The sequence below is a fragment of the Phragmites australis genome, chromosome 5, assembly GCF_958298935.1.
Source record: "Phragmites australis chromosome 5, lpPhrAust1.1, whole genome shotgun sequence".
Lineage (NCBI taxonomy): Eukaryota > Viridiplantae > Streptophyta > Magnoliopsida > Poales > Poaceae > Phragmites > Phragmites australis.
This window is the reverse complement of record NC_084925.1, coordinates 16011101-16028697: the sequence shown is the minus strand read 5'-3', so window position 1 is coordinate 16028697 and position 17597 is coordinate 16011101.

Below are 17597 nucleotides of genomic sequence, written 5' to 3'. Positions count from 1 at the left end.
AGGTTCCAAGGGATGATAAGGGAAAATCTAGGGAAAACCCTAACATAGGTGACTACCCATCATATTGACACTGCATGCAGTTTTGTAAAACAAAACATTTAAAAACATAGGTTCAAGATGATCAAGGACACTTGGCTTCTCCTTGCTGCTGCTCAGTGTATTCTTGCTCCTGGTCTTGATGTTCCTCAAATTGATCTGGGGCATTGTTGACTAATCGCACAATAACCGGCAACCACACAAATAAGATACACTAAGAACAGAGCACAAAATAAAAGAAAAACAAGATAAACCTATCTAGAACGAAAGAGCACTGAGAAATGAATCTAACAGTGCAAGAATCGCTTAAAACGGAGCTACGGCGAAAAAGATATGCTAAAAAAAGTTTAGGGTTTATTTTAATTAAGAAAATGACTTAATTGTAATTAAAAGAAAGTTTTAGGGACCTTTTTGTAAAAAAGAAGGACCTATATGCAATTTTAAAAAAGTTTAGGGACCTAAGTGTAAAAGGACAAGGCTCTTTTGTAATTATAGAAAAATTCAGGGGCTAGACTGCAAAATTACCAATTAAAGGAATTATCTGGAATTATTTTTAGATTGAAAAATCTCTTTTAATATGTGGCTGCTGACTGGCTTGACGCATAGCCAAGAAGATTAAGGTGGTAGCTAAGGTGGCATGGTGACATGGCAAAGGCGGCTGACTGGGTTTAAGCACATGACACATGGCGATGTTTGATTGGGTACTGAAAGGGTACGGGATGTTCTAATCTGCACCGCTGGCTTTGGATCCGACGGCTCAGAGGAGATCGGCAGTCGAAGGGGAGTGGGTCGGCAGCGACCGAGGGGCTCACGACGGCGGACGACCGGAGAACACGCTGAACGACGCTCCGATGACCTAGGATCTCCGGCGAGTGGCGGAAAATGGTTGCAAGCTTACAGGAACTTGGTTTTGGGGCTTACCAGGGACAGATCCACTCAGGAAGGGTGTCAGCGATGGCAGAAACGGCGGAGGGGCTCTGGAGCTCGACGAGCGGCAATTCTGGCGAGCAATCAGCGAGGGCGATGGTGGCTTGAGCTTCGGTGGGCAACTGTGATGCTCGGAGGCGGCTTGATGGAGGCAAAGCGGCACTGGAACGGCGTAGCGGCGAGGACAATCGAGCGGCGGCACTAATGGTGGCGAGGAGCTTGGGTTTCAGCGAGATACGATGGAACTCAGCGAATTGGCTTGAGGAAAAACCGAGGAGGGGTGGGGCTACATATATAGGCGGCTCGAGTCTTCATGGCGGCAACGTACTCGTCTCGGACTTGGTGGCGTACTCGTCTTGGACTCGGCAGCGAGAGACCAGGTTGGAGACGATGAATCCGACGTGGGGGTCCCACTGGCAGCGGCTCGGGCAAAGACGGCTTCGGCGCGGGCGCCTTCGACTGAGCGCAGGCACACGGCTGGGATGACTCAGGTGCATGGCGCGGCCCAAGGAAACGGGAAAGAGCGGCTGGCGCTGGAGATGGGCCGTAAAGAAGAGAAGGTAGCCCAGGTAAGGTTTTATCTTTTTCCTTTTTAATTTGATTTTCTAAATTCATTTGAAGTTGAATTTTTGAATCAAATTCACTCAAACAAAGATTATACCACACAAAGAAAAGCCCTACATACCTAAGGACAGCATGGATGCACGATATTAAAATATATCCTATGTTAAATTGGTTTTTCTTTTTATAAAATAGGGTTTTGCTTTTTTCAAATCTTTAAACTCAATTTTAAACTCTGGCAAATTTTAAAGAAATTACAAAAGTGGAAAATTAGGGTGTTACAAGCCTACCCCCTTTGAAATGAATCTCGCCCTCTAGATTCGGACAGATTGGAGAAAAGATAAGGAAACTCGGTCTTCAGGTCTTCTTCTCTTTCCCATGTCGTGTCATCTTCCGAGTGGTGACTCCATTGCACTTTACACATTGGTATTATTTTGGTTCTGGTCACTCTTTCTAATCTCTCAAGAATCTTTATGGGATACTCTGTATAGGAGAGATTTTCCTAAACATCTAGCTCTTCCATTGGCAACTGTTCTTCAAGCACTCGAAGACATTTCTTCAACTGAGACATATGAAAGACATCATGCACATCTACCATATGAGGCAGTAACTCTAGCTGATAAGCTACTTCCCCTCTTTTCTCTATTATTTTGAAAGGTCCAATAAAACTTGGTGACAACTTCCCCTTGACTTTGAATCTTCGAAGACCTTTGAGTGGTGAAACCTTGAGATAGGCAAAATCTCCAATTTCAAAAACCAATTCTCTTCGTCGGTTATCAGTGTAACTTTTCTGCCTTGATTGTGCAATCCTTAGATTCTCCCGAATTATCTAAACTTGCTTCTCTACATTTCGTAGAACATCTGGGCCAAAGACTTGACTTTCCCCGGTCTCATTCCAGAATAGCGGTGTTCTACACTTTCTTCCATACAGTGCTTCAAATGGAGACATTTAAAGACTGGCCTGATAACTATTGTTGTATGAGAACTCTTCATACGGCAGACCCTTATCCCAACTTTTACCGTACCTTAGAGCACAAGCTCTTAACATATTCTCCAATATCTAATTGACTCCCTCAATCTGACTATCAGTTTGAGGGTGGTAGGTGGAACTGAAGTTCAGCTTTGTATCCATAGACTCATGTAGCTTTTGCCAAAATTTGGATGTAAACTCTGTACATCTATCCGATACAATCTTCTTTGGCACTCCTTGCAAACATACTATTCTTGACATATATAGCTCTGCTAGTATGGCTCCACTGTACGTAGTCTTAACTGGGATAAAGTGGGCGACTTTAGTCAATCGATCAACTATGACCCATATTGAATCATATCCCCCTTCCATACGGGGTAAACCGATAATAAAATATATACCAATTTCTTCCCATTTCCATTCAGGTATCTTCAAGGGTTGCAGTAATCCTGCTAATCTCTGATGTCCTGCTTTGACCTTCTGGCAAGTATCACACATGGCTACGTATTTCGCAACCTCTCTCTTCATCCCATACCACCAGTAGCGATCCTTGAGGTCTTGATACATCTTTGTACTTCCAGGGTGAATAGAATATGCTGAATCATGAGCTTCTCTCAAAATTATCCCTTTAATATCCTTCTGGTTAGGCACAAAAATTCTCTTTTTGAACCACACAGTACCTTGACTGTCTTCTGTAAAATCTGGAGCTTTATCATCCTTAATAGGCTGTCTAATTTCCTGGAGCTTCTCGTCCTCCAGTTGACCCTTCCAAATTTCTTGTTCAAGAGTGCAATCTACTTCCATGGTGGTTGTTTCCATATCCGCTACAAATCCAAGGTTAAACTTCTCAAACTCTTTCCACAACCCAGGTTGACTATCTTGAACCGTCACCGAGTTACTGTAACTCTTTCGGCTCAAAGCATCGGCTACTACATTTTCTTTTCTTGGATGGTAGTGAATTCCCACATCATAGTCCTTGATTAACTCTAACCATCTGCGTTGACAAAGGTTTAGATCCGGTTGGGTGAAAATATACTTTAAACTCTTATGATCCGTATATATCTCACACCGTTTTCCAACGAGGTAATGTCTCAAAATCTTCAATGCATGAACCATAGCTGCTAATTCCAGATCATGCATCAGGTAGTGCTCCTCATGCTTCCTTAACTGTCTTGATGCGTAGGTCACGACTCGACCTTCTTGCATGAGAACACATCCGAGTCCTTGTCGCGAAGCATCACAGTAGATATTGAAATTCTTGCTAATGTCTGGTAGAACTAGCACTAGGGTTGTAGCTAATCTATTCTTCAACTCTTCAAAACTTGCTTGACAAGCAGGGCTCCACTTAAAAACCACGTTTTTCTGAAGCAGGGAGGTAAGAGGTTGAGCTATCTTAGAGAACCCTTCTATAAAGCGGTGATAGTATCCTGCCAATCTAAGAAAACTCATAATCTCTGACACATTGGTAGGTGGTAACCAATTCAACACATGCTTTACTTTACTTGGATCTACTGCTACACCTCCAGCTGTTATGATATGTCCGAGGAAGGCTACTTGATCTAACAAAAAATCACACTTACTAAGCTTGGCATACAACTGATGCTCCCTGAGTGTCTGCAACACCATTCTCAAATGCTCTTCATGTTCTTCCTCACTCGTAGAGAAAACCAAAATTTCATCAATAAATACTACCACAAATTTGTCCAAGTAGTCCATAAATACTTTGTTCATAAAGTTCATGAAATAGGCTGGTGCATTGGTCAATCCAAAAGACATGACTGTATACTCATATAACCCATATCAAGTACTAAAGGCAGTCTTGGGCACATCTGATGGTCGAATCTTTAATTGGTAGTATCCAGACCTTAGATCAATCTTGGAGAACACTCGGGCTCCTCTCATCTGATCAAACAAATCCTCAATCCGGGGAAACAGATACTTGTTCTTAATGGTCACATCATTGAGTGCTCTATAATCTACACACATTGTCGGGTACCATCTTTCTTATCTACGAAAAGAACTGGGGCTCCCCAAGGTGACGCACTTGGTCTGATAAAACCTTTATCTAACTGCTCTTGAATTTGTTTCTTTAACTCATCTAGGTCATTACTGGACATTCTATATGGCCTTTTGGCTATAGGAGCCATACAAGGTACCAATTCTATAACAAATTCAATATCTCGATCTGGTGGCATACCTGGCAATTCATCAGGGAAAACATCGGGAAACTCACAAACCACTTTAATCTGATCAATGGGTGCTCCTTCCAATAGGTTGAGAGAATAATCTTCTATTGCTGGTATGGTAGCTACGAACTCAACCTTGGTTCCATCTCCATTTGTTAGACGAACTGCCCTTCTGGCACACTCTATTCCTCCATCATACTTGGCTAACCAATCCATTCCAAGAATAACATCTATGCCCTTAGTTTCCAAGACTATGAGATTCGCTGGGAAGTCTACCCCCCTTATTTTAAGTCTTATCCTAAAACATATATACTTTGCCTTCAATCCTCCTCAAGGAGAGCTAATAAGCATATTATTCTTCATCCTAACCATAGGCAAACCATGCTTTGCAACATACTGAGTAGTTATAAAGGAATGCAAAGCTCCAGAATCAAACAAATAGATGCAGGTCAGGAGTTAACAAGTAACATACCGTACACCACATCCTGAGCATCGCGAGCTTCCTCTGCTGTGACATGGTTGACTTTCCCATGAACATAATTCTGTTGTCCACGGTTGTTCTGATCAGGGTTCTGACTCCCACTGCATGACTGGGCTAGGGTTGGAGTTGACCTTGGAGTGTTATTGGTTTTGGCCTGATCCTGCACCCTCTTAAGGCATTTACTCACATAGTGCCCTTCCTCTCCACAGTAGAAACATCATTTGTTTGGGCCAGGAGTAGCTGAGCTGTTCTTGACTAGAGAAGTAGCTGGTGGAGTTGATCGAGTGTCTGATAGTTGGAGCGCTAAAAATGGGCTTGCGACTGAGTCTGGTACTGAATGTTTGAACAGAACATAGGGCCTTGCGGAGACATCTGCGTTGCCTTATGGGAACGTGTGTTGCTTTCTTGTCCTTGGAAAGACATCTTCCTCTTCTTCCCATCCAGCTAACGACACTTGTATTCAGCCATCAATGCTTTGTTTACCATTGCTTGGAAATTGGAAAACTCCTGTGGAAGTAGAGCATACTCTATGGCATCATTCAGACCTCCCGGAAAATGTTCCTGCTTCTTCTCATTTGTATCCACTTCATTAGGAGCATACCTGGACAGCTGAGTAAACTTGGTCACATACTCCCTTACAGTGATTGGTCCTTGCTTCAGGCTCATGAACTCCCTCTTCTTCAGATGAACATCTCCTGACGACAGGTGATGAGTGTGGAAACTGGATTTAAACTCCATCCAAGTGATAGCTGCTGGATTTTCATGTGCGGCACAATATGCTTCCCACCAGTCTATGGCTTGACCAGCGAGTTGATGTGAGGCATAGAGAACCATCTCTCTATAATTGCACTAAGCAACCTGTAGCTTCCTTTCTATATCCTTCAGCCAATCATCTGCATCCATAGGTTCCATTACATGACTGAAGACTAAGGGTTGAGTTCTTTTAAACTCTCCAAGTCTTGATGGTTGATGCGGTTGAGAAACATGATTTGGTTGTTGCTGCTGCATCTGCACTATGGTTTGGGCTAGAGCTTGCAAGATCTAAGTTTGCATAGCCATCTGTTGTTCCAAGGTTAGAGGGTGTGAGGGTGGATTCTGGTTGTTGTTGTTTGCTTCTTGGGTATTAATACTCCTCCTTGTGTTAACCATATGATTAGTGTTGGAAAGGGGAACAAGAGTAGGTAAGCAAGTCTATAAATAATTTAACTAAGGAAACCCATCTATATTATATTATAAAGAAATAAAGATGTGTTTGTGGACAAGTGCCAAAGCATTCCACAGCTCACATCGGCATTCAAACAAAAGATCCAACTTACAAATTTAGCACCATAACAAAGCTCACACTAACAATATTATTATCCTTAATGATTACATCGACGCTCGACTCTAACAACGCAAAGACTATCTATAAAAGGACCATACTATTGGGACTCCTCTCTAGTACGGGACCCTGAGCGGGAGGAATCAACTGACCCATCTCCAATTATGGTGGGGGTGTTTGAGATAGATCCTCTTGCGCGGGGGTGAGTGGATAGACAAGTCTTCTTTGTCATCTTCAGATCCTTTTTGGTTGGCATCATGTTCATCCCCAAGAAATGTAGAGACAAAAGCAAGGTGTTGGCGAACTTCTCCCTACTTCCATAAAGCGCAGTCTAGTTCATCTTCTAAGGCCACAGTGAGGGCAAATTGTTCGCATAGCTTGGGGTTTTCTCCAAAGGGACTCTTCACGAACGGTTCATTACTTCCACGAGTTCTCTGGGAACAGTATGCATAATGAGAGTTGTCCATCTTACTATTATATTGATCTTGAACATGGGATATGGCTTGATGAGCTGCATCTCGAACACCGGGGGTGAAGGTTGCTCCTGGGACCATTGCTGAGTGAATGCCCACCACTCGACGAGCCTCCAAACCTTCATCTTGGCTTCGCTCGTAATCATAGTAGTGACTTCAACCTTCCATTCTACATATCTAGAGTGTTGTTTCTTAACTCCTCTGTTGACTGGCTTCTGTGTATGTCCAAGTCCAGAAAGTATCCCCCACAGTAAGTGAGGAAGGTCTCCAGCATGAAGACCATCACTTGCGATCCTACAGTCAGTATGGCTCTGATACCACCTCTGTCGCACCCGATTTTAACGGACAAAACCAAGTGCGGCTTATGTATGCCTAGGAAGTTTAACACACATAAGGACGTCATAGGTGCAGTAATAAAAGCAATATTTTAACTTATAATTGTTCACTTCTTACAATAAAGACTTCACCCTAACAACCTCAAAAGCTAAATGTAGCATCTAGGCCCCTAAGAAAAAGGTAAGGGTTTCGGTGATTAATGACAACCATATCATTATGACTAACATTTTAGCTTTTGAGAAACAAAGAAAGACTTAATTGTCAATGGTGACTTTACACTCTTGCCCATTAAAAGAGTTATGTGATAATCAAAGGACTGGAACGTGAAGGATAAGGATCTTCTAGATCTAAGTGTCACAAGGAGATGAAGGACACTTAGAGTAGTATAGGTTCTTTTTATTCTTAGTCTTTTGACCGTACTATAAAGAGGGGCTAAGAGTTGTAGCTTGACTTAGGAGAGTCTAGACATAGTCGATGCACACTTGTGACTTTCCATTACTAGGTTAACCTCAGAAAATCATTGGTTCCGAATCTCGAAGGTAGAACTCAAAAATTGCTCTAAAATAGATAAAATTAGCAAAATTTCAGTTCACCGGATGATCCTCTGATGTCAAAGTGAGTACGCCGGAGCAAATTCCTAAGAGTTCTGACTTGAAAAATTGATGAAGAGCACGCCGGATAGTCCGGCGTCCTAAAGGCAGAATCACCGGATAAATAGATAGCTATGAAGTCCAGAAGTAATTCTATATACCAGATAGTCCGGCGTAGCAAAGATGATCACCGGATGAATTTTTACAGAGAGGTTGTAAACTATCATCTGGCCCACTTCAATGCACCGGATGATCCGCTGTAGGCCAGGATTAATCACCGGAGTTTTAACGGCTAATGGAACAGTTAACGGCTATTTTGTCAGATGTATTAGCACCGGATATTCCGGTGTGAAGCGTGTTATTCACACCGGACCTTCCGGCGTTAAGAAAAATTCTGGGTTGTTAGGCAACAGCTAATTTTCGATCCTTAGCCTATAAATACCCATCCATTTGGACCTCTCTCGCTCTCTTACGACCCTGTAGCAGCTCATACACTTGGTGTGTCATTTAGAAGAAAGAGAGAGAGCACTTGTGTCCATTCTAAGTTCTTAGTTGAGGATTAAGGATTTCTTTGAGTGCTTGAAAAGTAACAAGTGTGCATCTAGCTGTTGTCTAGGCTTGGTCTTTGTCAAGTGAAGCTTGAGGCTTGTTACTCTTGGTGGTTGGCAACACCTAGACGGTCTTGGTGATCGGAGGATTTCTCGGTGAGCTCTTGGAGGAATTGTGGGAGCCCCGGGAAAAGAGGGTGTACTTGGTTTGATACCCGCCAATCCGGAGATGGAGAAGGAGTAATCAAGAGGGAGCACTTGAGCCTTGGTGACTCAAGGGGGAGCGACATCCTTGGTGGATGCTCCAACGAGGACTAGGGGGAAGTGCCAACTTCTCGAAACCTCAGGAAAAAATCGGTGTTGTCTTCTCCAACTCTTTACTTTCTTGCATCTTATTTTGAGCTTTGTTATTATTGCAAGTTCTTCTTAGGAATTATCTTTCTTAGTTAATCCTTGCTTGGTTAGCTATCTTGTGCTAGTTAAAATTCCTTACTTGCGTTTCTTTTAAGTTTTATTTGGTCAAGCGGTAGTTAATTAAAAAAAAATTAATATCCCAATTCACCCCCCCCTCTTGGGCTATTCGATCCTTTCACTAAACGACAGCATCTAAACGACGGCAGCAAGACGAAAGCATCGGCGACTAAGCACTCCACATGCACTGGCCGGAAGACACGCTCCTAGTATGTCAGGTCATCATCTTGGAAATCTCCAAAGTCTTCCAATGAGCAGCATATGATTTGTAGGAGATAGCAAGGGTGAGCACATAAAGTACTCAGTAACTGTGGGAAAGTAATGATATGCAGGCTTATACCAAGAATCAGCTAACACATAGTATATTTGCGTAAATGCGAGGAAGGAAAACATATTTGAACGCAAAAGCTATAAACAATTATTAAGTGAATGTAACCCAAATAGTTCATCACCCAACATACAAGGCTCCCCACCTTGCATACCATAATCTTCTAGTACTCCCTGTACTATAACCAAAACCACAACCATGTAGTACTCCCTGTACCAGAACCATAACCACAACCATCTAATCACAACCCACTAATCAAGTAAGGATCCAAGTCTCTCATATCCGTGAGCACGGCTGTTACAACAGTTTTTACAATCTGCAGAGGTTGTCCAGCTTTCCCCATGAGTCAATAAATTCTATGTTGCCATGTTTGCAAAACACTTAACACATGCTAGTGGTGTGCCACCAAGAATCACTGAATGATATTTTCCACTAACTAGAGACTAATCCAGTATGTGTCTGCCCACTAGGTTTCACCGCCAGGATTTACGCATGCTAAACTCCTACCCAGAAGCCCTCTTTTGTGCTAACACAACACACACCGGATAGACTCTAACTAGTATGTCAAGCCTTACCCCGATCAGCCTCATGGTTGGTACGTTAATTATTGGGTTGTCGCTCCACGAGCCGGTCTCTTGATAGGCTTAAAATCCTAGAGAAATGGCCCCGGGGAGCGGAAGTAGCGTGCCAAGGTTCGAGGGAAAGAACTTTGCCTATTGGAAAGTTCGCATGGCGAGCTATCTTGAGGCGATTTCCCCCGAGTGTTGGCAAGCAACCTCCGTTGGGTTTGATCAACCTTTTACCGAGCAAGAAGTTAGATGGAATGCTAAGGCTAAGAATGCTATATTTGAGGGAATTAGTGAAGAAGTTTTCTCTAGAGTTAGAAGTAAGGAATTTGCTCATGACATTTGGGTTGCTCTTTGTGAAATTCATGAGGGATCTAGGAGAATTCGTGAAGAAAGATATCATGTACTTATGAATGCTCTAAATCAATTCAAGATGCTTCCAAATGAATTATGCAATGACATGTATTCTCGTATGAACATGCTTGTGGAAGAAATCAATTCTCTTGAACTCACTCAATTGTCCGATGGTGATATTATTCGTAGGATCTTGATGGTGCTTCCCAAGCCACAATACAACATTGTCATCTCTCTTCTTCATGAAAGGGACATCAATGACATGACCATCACCAATGCCGTTGGAAAGATATGTGCTCATGAGATGTTTTTGTTTGGAGATCATGAATCTTCATCCAAGAAAAACCTTGCTCTCAAAGCAAAGATGGTTGACAACAAGAAGAAGAAGATCAAGGTTCCATCACATCAAGTGAAAATGATGAAGATGACGATAATGATGAAGATGATGATGATGACTCCGACACCGAGCTTGCTCTTCTCATGAGAAGAACCACAAGGATGATCTTTAAGTTTCAAAAGAAGGGCTACAACTATGATCCCAAGAAGAACAAATTTCGTCCGAAGAAATTTGACAAGTTCGGAGGTGAAGACAAGAAGAAGTGCTACAATTGTGGTAATCTTGGTCACATATCATATGATTGCCCTCATCCTGACAAGAGAAACAAGAACAAATCCAAGAAGCTTGATGCAAGTGAGGATGAGGACAAGTACAAGAAGAAGGATCAAGACAAGAAGAAGAAGCTCTTTAACAAGAGAGGTGGAGGACGTAAGGCCTACATTGTTGGTGAATGGGTCTCCGGTGAGAGCTCAAGTGATGACTCAAGTGATAATGATGACAACAACTTCGCGGGTCTTGCAATCGTTAATGATGATCCACCTCTACCTCCACCACCTATGTGCCTCATGGCAAAAGGTAACAACAAGGTGAGTAGTGAGGAAGATGATAGTAGTGATGATAATGGTCTTTCTCCTGATGATCTATCTAAGCTAATTAATGACTATGCAACCATTATCAAAAGGCAAAAGGCTAAAATCAAGTTGCTTGAAAATGCTAATTCCATGCTTAGTTCTAAACATGATGAATTGCTCACTAAACACAATAATTTGCTTGAAAAACATGATGAAGTAGTTGAATCTAACAAGTCTCTCAAAGCAACTAACTATAAGCTAAAACTTGAGCATGATGGCCTAATATACAAACACCAAGAACTTGAGTATGCCTATGATGCCATTGATCGTAGCTTGGATGAATTGGTTGATAATGATGTAGTTAAGGTCAATGCATCTACCTCTTGTGATGATCTTCTTGATATATCATGTGATATTACATCATCATCTAAGACTAACCATGCAAGGGAGCAAGAGCTTGAAAGTGAGATTGCTAGTTTCAAAACTTGTGTGGCCCGGTTGACTAAGGGGGAGTACAAGCACAAGGAAATCCTCATGAAGAATGATTTGTACTACAACAAGAAAGGACTTGGATGCTTCCCCAACCCGGTAAAAAGGGTCATAAAGACACCGGAGATCAAGAATTGCTTCATCAAGGAAGTTGATTCATATTGCCAACATTGTCAAGTCACCGGACACCACACAAGGGAGTGTCCAATTCCTACTAAACCTTTCCCTATTTTGCCGTCTAAATACAAGTCCACATTTAATGATCATCATTTTCTATTGCATAAGCTTAAAAATGGTAAAATTATGGCAAAATTCATTGGAACTCAAGCTAAGGGCAAACTTCCTAGGCAACTTTGGGTGCCTAAATCTCTTGTATCTCACATGAAAGGTACCAAACTTGGTTGGGTACCTAAACAAAAAGCTTGATCACATGTGTGTAGGTGAACTACAAAGCCGGTGGAAAACATTGGGTGCTTGATAGCGGATGTACACAACATATGACCGGCAATGTAACGATGTTCACCTCTCTAGAAGATGAAGTGGATAATCATGATAAAGTCACTTTTGGTGATAACTCTAAGGCAAATGTGGTAGGTTTGGGTAAGGTGGCTATCTCAAAAGATCTCTCTATTTCCAATGTTCTTTTAGTAGAATCACTTAGCTTCAATCTACTCTCCGTAGCTAAACTATGTGATTTGGGTTTCACATGCTTGTTTAGTGATGTTGATGTTATCATAACTAGTAAGAAGCATAATGACCTAATATTCAAAGGGTTTAGACATGGGCATATCTATCTTGTGGATTTTTCCTCTAATGAAGCTAGTTTAACTACATGCCTCTTCACCAAGACATCTATGGGTTGGCTTTGGCATCGTCGGCTTGCACACATTGGGATGAGCCAATTCAAGAAGGTATTCAAGAATGGGAAGGTGGTTGGTGTGAAGGATGTGGTTTTCGAGAAGGACAAGTTGTATAGTGCGTGTCAAGCCGGAAAACAAGTTGCAAGTCCTCATCCATACAAGTCCATGATGTCTACGTCAAGACCCTTGGAACTTCTACACATGGACCTCTTTGGACCAACTACCTACAAAAGTCTTGGTGGTAATTTATATTGTCTTGTCATTGTTGATGATTGTACAAGATATACTTGGACTTTCTTTTTAGATGACAAAGGCAAGACCGTTGAAATCTTCAAGAAGTTCGCAAAGAGGGCTCGAAATGAGTTTGAGTCCACACTTATGAAGATCCGGAGTGACAATGGGACAGAGTTCAAGAACACTCAAATTGAAGATTTTTGTGAAGAAAGAGGCATCAAACATGAGTTTTCATCAACCTACACACCTCAGCAAAATGGCGTAGTAGAGAGGAAGACCAATACCTTGATTATACTTGCAAGAGCAATGTTAGATGAGTACGGTACCCCAGAGAAGTTTTGGGTGGAAGCAATCAATACGGCGTGCCATGCTTCTAACCGAGTCTACCTCCATTGACTATTGAAAAAGACGCCATACGAGCTTCTCATTGGGAGAAAACCCAATGTCTCCTACTTCCGGGTATTCGGGTGTAAGTGTTTTATCTACAAGAAAAAGGAACGCCTAGGCAAGTTTGAAAAACGTTGTGATATTGGTTTTCTTGTTGGCTATGCATCAAACTCCAAAGCATATCGAGTATTCAACAATGCCACCGGCTTTGTTGTAGAAACTTGTGATGTGGAGTTTGATGAATCTAATGGCTCCCAAGGAGAAGATATTTCTTGTGATGATGTAGGTGATGAACCCTTGAGAGATGCAATGAAGAATATGGCAATTGGGGATATCAAGCCTAAGGAGGATGATGAGGATAACATGATTCGTTTTTACTCCGGGTTGAGACGTGAAATTCAGGACCTTGTTGATTATAAAGATTACAATACTACCAATAGGTTGTTCTATTTTGCTATCTTGGCAGAAAAAGAACTGCAGGGTCGACAACAGGTGCAGAAATTGCGAAACAATTTTGGGAGTACATCTACTTCACGAGTACCACCGGGACAAGCAACAACATTCCCTTCTACATCTACACGATCTGCTGCTCCCTCCTCCAACACTCGGGCGCGTTCAACAGGAGCACCACAACCATCACGTGAGGTGAGTAAATCTACTGTTTCGCAGGATCCAATGCCACGCTCTTCTTCAGGTGCAGCTACCACGGGTCGTACAACAGGCATTGTGTGCCGTCGCAGCCAAGGTATTGGCCACGTCATGAAGGATTGCCCAAGCCAGTGAGCATACTCCGCAACAGCAGATGGTGGATATGTTAGTCATAGTGATGTCGAGGAAGAATATGCATTTGAAGCTAATCTTGCAGCCGATCATGACATGGAAAGTGAGTGGTACCGCTGCCACGGAGAGTTATGCAGCACGCACCTTCATTGTGAAGCGAGTTTTGAGTTCTCAAATGGGGCAAGCAGAGCAGCTACAACACCATAATCTATTCCAGACATTCCTCACTGTCAAAGATGCACGTGTTCGTACCATAATTGATGGCGGGAGTTGCAACAACCTCTTGAGCTCCGATCTTGTGAAGAATCTTTCCTTGCCAACACGTGCACATCCTCATCCATACTACATTCAGTGGTTCAATAACAGCGATAAGGTTAAGGTAACACAATCTGCGAGAGTACATTTTTCTATTGGTTCCTACCATGATTATGCTGATTTTGATGTAGTGCCTATCCAAGCATGTTCACTTTTGTTAGGCCGTCCTTGGGAATTTGATACCGATGCTACACACCATGGTAGAAGTAATAAATACTCTCTCATGCACAATGGAAAGAAAATCTCTTTGCTTCCTTTGACACCTGCTGAAATTGTGCAATGTGATAAAGCTTTAGCTGAAAAAGAAAAGAAAGAACGTGTTTTGGAATCTGAAAATCAGCAAGTAGCTCAATCTGTTTTTCCACCTAAGAAAGAGAAGAACACACCTAGGTTCGAAGGCATTAAGTTAAAGGGTGGTGTTATACTTGCTACTAAATCTGACCTTGCTGAAATTCAAGATAATGATACTTTGTGCTATGCTTTCGTATGCAAAGAGCTTTTATTTTCAATTGATGATATACCTAGCTCTTTGCCTGCTGCTGTCACTAACCTTTTGCAGAAGTATAAGGATGTCTTTCCAGCTGAGATACCCCCGGGGCTACCACCATTGAGAGGGATAGAGCACCAAATAGATTTGATCCCGGGAGCGACTTTGCTAAACCGCGCTGCATATAGGACCAATTCGGAGGAGACTAAGGAAATTCAGCGACAAGTCCAAGACCTTTTGGACCGTGGGTACGTACGAGAGAGCCTTAGTCCTTGTGCTGTTCCTGTTCTTTTGGTTCCTAAGAAAGATGGTACATGGCGCATGTGTGTTGATTGTAGAGCCATTAATAATATCACTATAAGGTATCGTCACCCTATTCCTAGGCTAGACGACATGCTTGATGAGTTGAGTGGTTCTATTATTTTCACAAAGATTGACTTGCGTAATGGTTACCACCAAATAAGAATGAAATTGGGAGATGAATGGAAAACTGCTTTCAAAACTAAGTTCGGTCTATATGAGTGGTTAGTGATGCCTTTTGGTTTAACTAATACACCTAGCACTTTCATGAGATTGATGAATGAGGTTTTACGTGCTTTCATAGGAAGATTTGTGGTGGTGTACTTTGATGATATTTTGATCTATAGCAAGTCACATGAAGAACACATTGATCATCTACGTGCTGTTTTTACTGCTTTGAGAGAGGCACGTTTGTTTGCTAACCTTGACAAGTGCACCTTTTGCACGAATAGAGTTGCTTTTCTTGGCTATGTTGTTACTCCACAGGGAATTGAAGTGGATGAAGCTAAAATTGAAGCCATTAAGAGCTGGTCGACCCCTGGGACTATCACATAGGTGAGAAGCTTTCATGGCCTTGCAGGGTTCTATCGGCATTTTGTGAGAGATTTCAGCACCATTGCTACCCCACTCAATGAGTTGAAAAAGAAGGGCGTTCCGTTCCAATGGGGGCCAGCACAAGAACAAGCTTTTAATACGCTGAAAGATAAGCTTACGCATGCACCTCTACTCCAACTTCCGGACTTTGGTAAGACTTTTGAGTTAGAATGTGATGCTAGCGGCATTGGAATTGGAGGAGTGCTACTACAAGGAGGTAAACCCGTTGCTTATTTTAGTGAGAAATTGAATGGGCCATCTCTTAATTATTCGACTTATGATAAGGAGTTGTATGCTTTAGAAACACGGGAGAAGAACAGCAAGGGCGCCCAAGCCAAGGTGGAGGTCCAACCCAGTTCGAGTCCGTTTCGGAGTCCAGGACCAGTCTGCACTAAAATCGTCGTCTAGGACGCATACGAACTCCGTTTTCGATGTTCTACACATGGTTGGAAAGCTAAGGAGATAAGCTTTCCAACGGAACTGGTCCCATGCCCAAATTCTTTCTGAGTAAATAGTAATCGTCGAAATAAGGCGACGTCCAGAATCTGTCAGGGTGCTGCGCCACCATCTTTTGGGCCGTTGGGCCGTGTAACGTGTTGGAGTCCATTAGGGACACGTCCAGGGGTCCTTGGCCGACCCTAGTCTTTTATATACAGTAGCCGCTACCCTAATTAGGGTTGGGTTTTGCTTAGATATTGATCTACACACAGTTGTGAGATTTTCGCTCTTGTTCCGGACCGACTAGGCCGCCGCAAGTGTTTGTGGAACCCCGACTTCGAGTGCTTGAATTCAATTTGTAATATTTTAGATTGCATCTTCTACGTTCTTGCTTGTGTTCTCGGTACGCTTGCAGGGATTGAGCCTTCTTGGCGAGGTCAACCGCGCGACACGGTTGATAACCATCGGAGCTGTGGTGTAGTGATTGCAAGGGAGACGATCTGTTCGGGTCGAAGCCTTTGGATCATCAATGTCGAGTTCTCCACCCACCGACTTATCACTACCTATCGGAAGATCAGGCCAACATTACTCCTCATTCTCAAGGCATGTTGTTGGGTTCATCATGAAGAAGCTTGAGAAGGGAAGTAATATGACAAGATAGATTAATTTTATGCTTCACATTCACATGTCATATAGTATGCACTCATGTTTACTTTCATGAATGAACCTTGCATTACATTAGCATTGGCGGCAGAGAGATCACAAAGGAGAATATCACTCTTTGAGATGGTTGTTCACTCTTGATGTGAGCATACAACTCTATAAGTGTGCTTAAATTGATATAAGTGCTTAATGCCAATTGAGTCATATCCTATCGAATTCAAAGTCTTAATCTTTAAGTTTGTAGGAAATATGGCTCAAACATTTTCATTTGAGTTCCATCTCTTACTCTTTGGATCTTGTTTGCCTATTTAAAAAATTATATATATGGTAAAGCCTTTTGGCAAATATTTGCAAAGGAGTGTTTTAGAGGCTAAAGATTTCACTCAAACCGGTCCAAATATGTGTTTTATTGAGTGATTTGTTTAAAAAATTTGGACTTGGTAAGAGATTTTAGTTCAGCGCAACATTCTATCACAAAATGATCTGGCGTCTGCTCAGAGTCATCACCGGATCATCCGGTCAGCTCAAGAAGAATGAAATCAAAAAGGTCTTGCACCGGAAGGTCCGGTGTTCAGATCACACCTCAGAGGAATATCCGGCGTACAGAAGACACTGTTTTGGGCAGATTAGAAGTGCTCTCTGGAAAAATTGCTCCGACGAAGTGTCCGGTGTTCAATCTATGATTTAGAGGACCATCCGGCGTATAGAAGTTGTTTTTTCAGCGATTTTGAAAGCTCTCTGGAAAATTTGTTCCGGCGCATATCCGGTGTTCGGTAGCCGAATCATCGGACCATCCGGCGCTCACAATCTAGGGCGAATATGTCTCCGGATTTTTGATCCGGTGTTTGTCCGGCGTTAAAAACCTATATCATCGGATCATCCGGCGTTCAAAAATTGAGCGGGCCCCGCCTGTCATATATGCCCTTCATCGAGCTTCCTCTCTTCTCATCCCGTCACCACGCCGTCCCGCGTTCGCCGTCCTCTCCCTCGTCG